This window comes from Theropithecus gelada, chromosome 16 (genome assembly GCF_003255815.1).
Source record: "Theropithecus gelada isolate Dixy chromosome 16, Tgel_1.0, whole genome shotgun sequence".
Classification (NCBI taxonomy): Eukaryota; Metazoa; Chordata; class Mammalia; order Primates; family Cercopithecidae; genus Theropithecus; species Theropithecus gelada.
Genome location: NC_037684.1, coordinates 9,778,912 through 9,784,911, shown reverse-complemented (window position 1 = coordinate 9,784,911; position 6,000 = coordinate 9,778,912).

The following is a 6,000-nucleotide window of genomic DNA, read 5'->3' as shown; positions in this document are numbered from 1 at the left end:
TAAGCCCAGTACCCAATAGTTATCTTTTCTGCTCCTCGACCTCCTCTTGCCCTCCCCACTCAAGTAGACCCGAGTGTCTGTTGTTTCCTTCTTTGTGTTCATAAATTCTCATCATTTGGTTCCCACCTATAAGTGAGAATATGCAGTATTTGGTTTTCCGTTCCTGTTCGTTTGCTAAGGAGAATAGCCTCCGGTTCCATCCATGTTCCAAAAAGTTTCTTGTTGTCTTCATAGTATTTGTTTCCGTATTTGCCTTCCCCTACTAATGTACCAACCCTCACATCATTTGCCCTGAAAAAAGTCTGTAGATCATCTCAGAGGCTGCGTGTCTGCTGACCTGCTGCCACCCACACATCAGGACCTGCACTAACTCCATCTTGTCCTGCCAAACCTGTCATTTCTTTTTTGTTTGTTTGTTTTTTGTTTTTTGAGACGGAGTCTCGCTCTGTCGCCCAGGCCGGAGTGCAGTGGCCGGATCTCAACTTACTGCAAGGTCCGCCTCCCGGGTTTACGCCATTCTCCTGCCTCAGCTTCGCGAGTAGCTGGAACTACAGGCGCCCGCCACCTCGCCCGGCTAGTTTTTTGTATTTTTTAGTAGAGACGGGGTTTCACCGTGTTAGCCAGGATGGTCTTGATCTCCTGACCTCGTGATCCGCCCGCCTCGGCCTCCCAAAGTGCTGGGATTACAGGCTTGAGCCACCACGCCCGGCCCAAACCTGTGATTTCAATCAACTGCTGGATGTGCTGGGATTGGAGGATGCAGAGTGTGCTCTGAAAACACAAAAGCAGGACACCTTGCCCACACGAAGGGTGGGGGTATCAAGGAAGGCTTCCTGCAGGAGATGCCCCCTAAACTGAACTTTGAAGAAAGTACAGGAATTAGGCAGCAAGGATATACTAGGAACATCATGCTCCAGGCAGAAAGGGCTGTATTTGCAAAGATTGGTAGAGAGCAAAGATCTGGGAATTGCAAGTGGTTCAGTCTGGCTGGTCTATGGAGTTGCAGGAGTGAGGAGTTGTAATAAATGGAATGAAAGAAGTAGGCAGAAGCCACGTTCCAAAGAGCCATGTGTGCCTTACAGAGGAGTTTGAACATTAAATTTAAAACAATGGGGAACTTCTGAGGAATATAATCAAAGGACTGACATTTTCTATATCCATTATTTCTAGAATGGGCCTGTGAAACAGGTAGTGCTGCTATCCACATTTGGTCAGTTAGGACACTGCAGCTCAGGGAGGTGAAATTCTTGAGCAAGTTCACAAAGCTGATGAGAACTCATGGCCAGGCCTTTGGATAATGCTCAGTGTTCTTTTCGCAGTGTCCCTGTTCTCCCACACTTGATGCAAAGAACTCCTTCCAGGTCTGCATTGCTCTGGGGCCTCTTTCCAAGGGTCCTTCTCTACCACAGACTGACTCATAGATTGATTCCTGTGCCCTCCTGTAGTGGAGTGATTCCACTGGAATGGTTATCTGCAACAAACTTTTGCCATCACCCAGGCTTTTTTTTTTTTTTTTGAGATGGAGTCTCAACTGTTGCCCAGGTTGGAGTGCAGTGGCATGATCTTGGCTCTCCACCTCCCAGGTTCAAGCAATTCTCATGCCTCAGCCCCCCGAGTAGCTGAGATTACAGGTGTGGGGCCACCACACTCAGCTAATTTTTGTATTTTTAGTAGAGACAGGGTTTCATCATGTTGGCCAGGCTGGTCTCAAATTCCCAACCTCAGGTGATCCACCCGTCTGGACTTCCCAAAGTGCTAGGATTACAGGCGTGAGCCACTGTGCCCGGCAATCATCCAGGCATTCTTCATGCTGCAGGATCCTGCTCCCTCTACATCCTCTCTCCTGGCCTCAATCTGCATATTTAGGGAAGACAGCAGGTACATTTTACACATCAGTTTTAGCAGAATGTATCTGAGAAAGTCTTCAGGCCGGGCGCAGTGGCTCACGCCTGTAATCCCAGCACTTTGGGAGGCCGAGGTGGGCAGATCACCTGAGGTCAGGAGTTTGAGACTATCTTGACCAACATGAAGAAACCCCATCTGTACTAAAAATACAAAATTAGCCAGGCATGGTGGCACATACCTGTAATCGCAGCTACTCGGGAGGCTGAGGCAGGAGAATCGCTTGAACCTGGGAGGCAGAGGTCGAGGTGAGCTGAGATGATGCCATTGCACTCCAGCCTGGGCAACAAGAGTGAAACTCCATCTCAAAAGAAAAAAAAAAAAAATAGAGTCTTGGTACTGGGCCTGTTGGCCCTGGATCCCTTCTTCCTGTCCTCACAGGGGAGCAGACCCCTACAGGGTTGCCTTGTTTCAGTTTCAGAAAGTTCCTCTGGCGGTATCTTTCAGCTTGAATTGGCCAAGGAGAGACCTGGTGGGAAATTAGGTGGAAGAAGAGAGGAAGAAAGGAAAGAAGAGGGTTATCTCTCCCCCTCCCACTCTGCCTCAGGGAAGTCTCAGAGCTCCAGTTTCCATTGGTGACCCTGGCTCCTTGGCCCTAGTAACTTGCCTCCTCCCTTTGTCCCCCCACCTACAGCTTATAGTCATCTTGCTATTGATCATTTCTGAGTTGCCTCCATCCCCTGCTTGGCTTCCCCTAACCCTTCTACCAATGGTATAGGACCTTGTAAGGGCATTGTAAGGATTCACTTAAAGGGGAAACCATTAGAGGGAGCCATTTGAGCAGAGAGGCCCAGCAAGAGCTGACCTGTTTTACCAGGATTACTCTGCCTGCTGTTTAGAACATAGACTCTAGAGGGCAGGGAAAGGTTATTGCTCTGACCAAAGTAAAAACCGGATCATGATGATTTTTTGCTTTTTTTGAAATCCTCTGGAACTCACAGTTGTACCGCATAATTCAAGGCTTGCATGCCTTGCCTGTTTGCTCTCTAGTTGGGTTGCATAATTCCTTTCTGAACATCCAGGTCCCAGCACAATGCCTGAAACAGTAGGCATTTTTTTTTTTTTTTTTTTTTAGACGGAGCCTCACTCTGTCACCCAGACAGTGCAGTGGGGTGATCTCAGCTCACTGCAGCCTCCGCCTCCCAGGCTCAAGAGATTCTCCTGCCTCAGCCTCCCAGGTAGCTAAGATTACAGGCATGTGCCACCACACCTGGCTAATTTTCTTTTCTTTTCTTTTCTTTTTTTGAGACGGAGTCTCACTCTGTCACCCAGGCTGGAGTGCAGTGGCTCAATCTCGGCTCACTGCAACCTCTGCCACCTGGGTTCAAGCAGTTCTCCTGCCTCAGCCTCCCAAGTAGCTGGGATTACAGGCTCCTGCCACCGTGCCCGGCTAATTTTTGTATTTTTAGTAGAGACGGGGTTTCACCATCTTGGCCAAGCTGGTCTTGAACTCCTGACCTCGTGATCCATCCACCTCGGCCTCCCAAAGTGCTGGGATTACAGGCGTGAGCCACCATGCCTGGCCAATTTTGTATTTTTAATAGAGATGGGGTTTCACCATGTTGGCCAGGCTGGTCTCGAACTCCTGGCCTCAAGCAATCTGTCTGCCTTGGCATCCCAAAGTGCTGGGATTACAGGCATGAGCCACCACACCCAGTCTAACACTAGGCATTTTTAAAAAGGAAAAAACAATGGCATGTAATAAATGAATAAATAAATGGGGGAAAAAAAGGAGCATGACTTGTCTTTCTGTCTTGTCTTTAAACTCCTCAAGCTCAAAGGCCTTATCTAGGACTTCCCTATGTCTCCCACGGGGCACAGAGTAAGTGTTCAGTGAGTGTTTGTTGAAAGAACGACAACCACCTGGTGCCAATTGCCACAGGCAGTGTGTAGCTGTTGTCACCACCCCAGCCCCACCCCAGTGGAGGCGTCCCTGAAGCCCTTCTCCCCTGGCCTTCCTAGAGAGCGGCCCTGCCAGGATAATTACTCTGAGGCTCCAGTGCAGGAGAGGGAGGCTCCTTGTAAATGACCAGGCTACCCCATCCTCCCGACAGTGGCAGGCGCTTCCTGTTTGGGGTAGAAAGGAACCAGACACTTTCCTGTTAGCAGGTCTTTTAAGCAAAGCAGCAGATGCTGAGTAGGTCCTGGCCCAGCCTTTCAGGCCAGATGCCTGGTGGTTAGACAGCCTTTATGTGGAAGGGAAGTGGGGCACAGCGCCAGATTGGCCAGGCTTTTATTGTGCTCCTTGCAAGTCCCCTGGGTCCTGGTGTGAGTAAAAAACAAGAAGAGGCTGACGCCCTGCTAGACCATGATGAGAGTTAGGGAAGACGGGGCTGCTCTGAGACAGAGATCATTGCCAGGAGCGGAGATGCTCGTGTGACTGTCCTGGGGCAGGTTTGTGTATGTCATTTGGATGTGAGCGTGCTCCAGTGTGAACCTGTGCACAGAATGCATGACTGTGCTCTCAGGTCTGTGCACCCAATATCCAGCACTTTGTAGGATTTAACTTTCTTTTCTTTCGACAGAGTTTCGTTCTTGTTGCCCAGGTTGGAGTGCAATGGCGTGATCTCTCAGCTCACCAAAACCTCCACCTCCCGGGTTCAAGCGATTCTCCTGCCTCAGCCTCCCAAATAGCTGGGATTACAGGCATGCGCCGCCACCACGCCCGGCTAATTTTGTATTTTTTAGTAAAGATGGAGTTTCTCTATGTTGGTCAGGCTGGTCTCGAACTCCTGACCTCAGGTGATCTGCCCACCTTGGCCTCCCAATGTGCTGGGATTACAGGTATGAGCCACCGCACCTGGCCAAATTTTTGTATTTTCAGTAGAGACGGGGTTTCACCATGTTTGTCAGGCTGGTCTCGAACTCCTGATCTCAAGTAATCTGCCCTCCTTGGCTTCCCAAAGTGCTGGGATTACAGGCTTGAGCCACCGCGCCCGGCTGTATTTAATACTTTCTGATTGTCTAGCTTGTTCCCCATTACACACGGGATAGCAGAAAAGGCAGGAGTTATTTCTCTCCCATTTTGTAATGGCAGAAACTCAGAGAGGTTAGTTGACTTGCAAAAGTCACACAGAATGTGAAAAAGTTGAGATTCAACCCCAGGTTTATCTTGCTCCAAATTTCTTACTTTTTCCAGTCCCGTATGAGCGTGTGTGTACATGTACAGGGGGAGCAGACAGCGATGTATGCCTGTGAGTGTGACCTAGACTGCTGAGACCATATCCCCCGGTGCCAGAGAGAGGACATTTCCCATCCAGAGGCAGAGACGGTTGTTAGTCAGGGCTTCTGGAATTGAATCACAGCTAAAAATGCAGAGGCTATGGTCAAAAATGAATTTAAATTTTGACAGCAAAAGTCCTCACTACTCAGGAAAGCCTCCTCGTCAGTGCTCCCAACCTAACCTCATGTCTTCATTATTCCGCTAATTATTCCTCTGCTTATGTGTTTTTGAGACAGGCACTCTTGAGTGCCTGTCTCCGGAGCTCAGAATTCTTCCTGAGAAAATCTACATTGTGTTCCACATGCTTCCTGGGGAGGAGGAAGGGGCAGAGACAAAGCTGATTGTTCCCCATATTACAAAGTGAGAAACTGAGGCCCAGAGGAACCTTGTCCAGGTTCACACATCCTGCCTGATTCAAGGGGTTCTGCTGTTGTCTTCTGTCAGCAGGAGGAAGGACTGGGAAGCAGCAGCTGCCAGACACTCCCCTGGGCAGGCAATGTGCCCAGGCCCTGGCATGAGTTCCACAGGATCCTGTCCACTCTGGGAGTGCTGGGAGGCACTGTGGATCTAAGCCAAGCCCCAATGCAGAGAGAGGGAAGCAGGAGAAGCAGCTCTCTTTGAAGAGGAGGTGTGAAGAGAACTACCAGCCAAGCTGGGTCAGGAATCTGCTCAGCCAAAACAGGGAGAGAAGGAAGGAGAGAAACAGACCCTGGGAAAACCTATCTTCCTCCTGGAAGTTGGTATTTACTAATCAGTAATTCAGTAGGTCTGGAATAGGGCTCTGGAATCTGAATTTTTCAGGTGATTCAATGCAGGTGATCTAAGAATCACATTTTATAAATTTGACTTGAGGCAGGATAGTGTAGTATTTATAG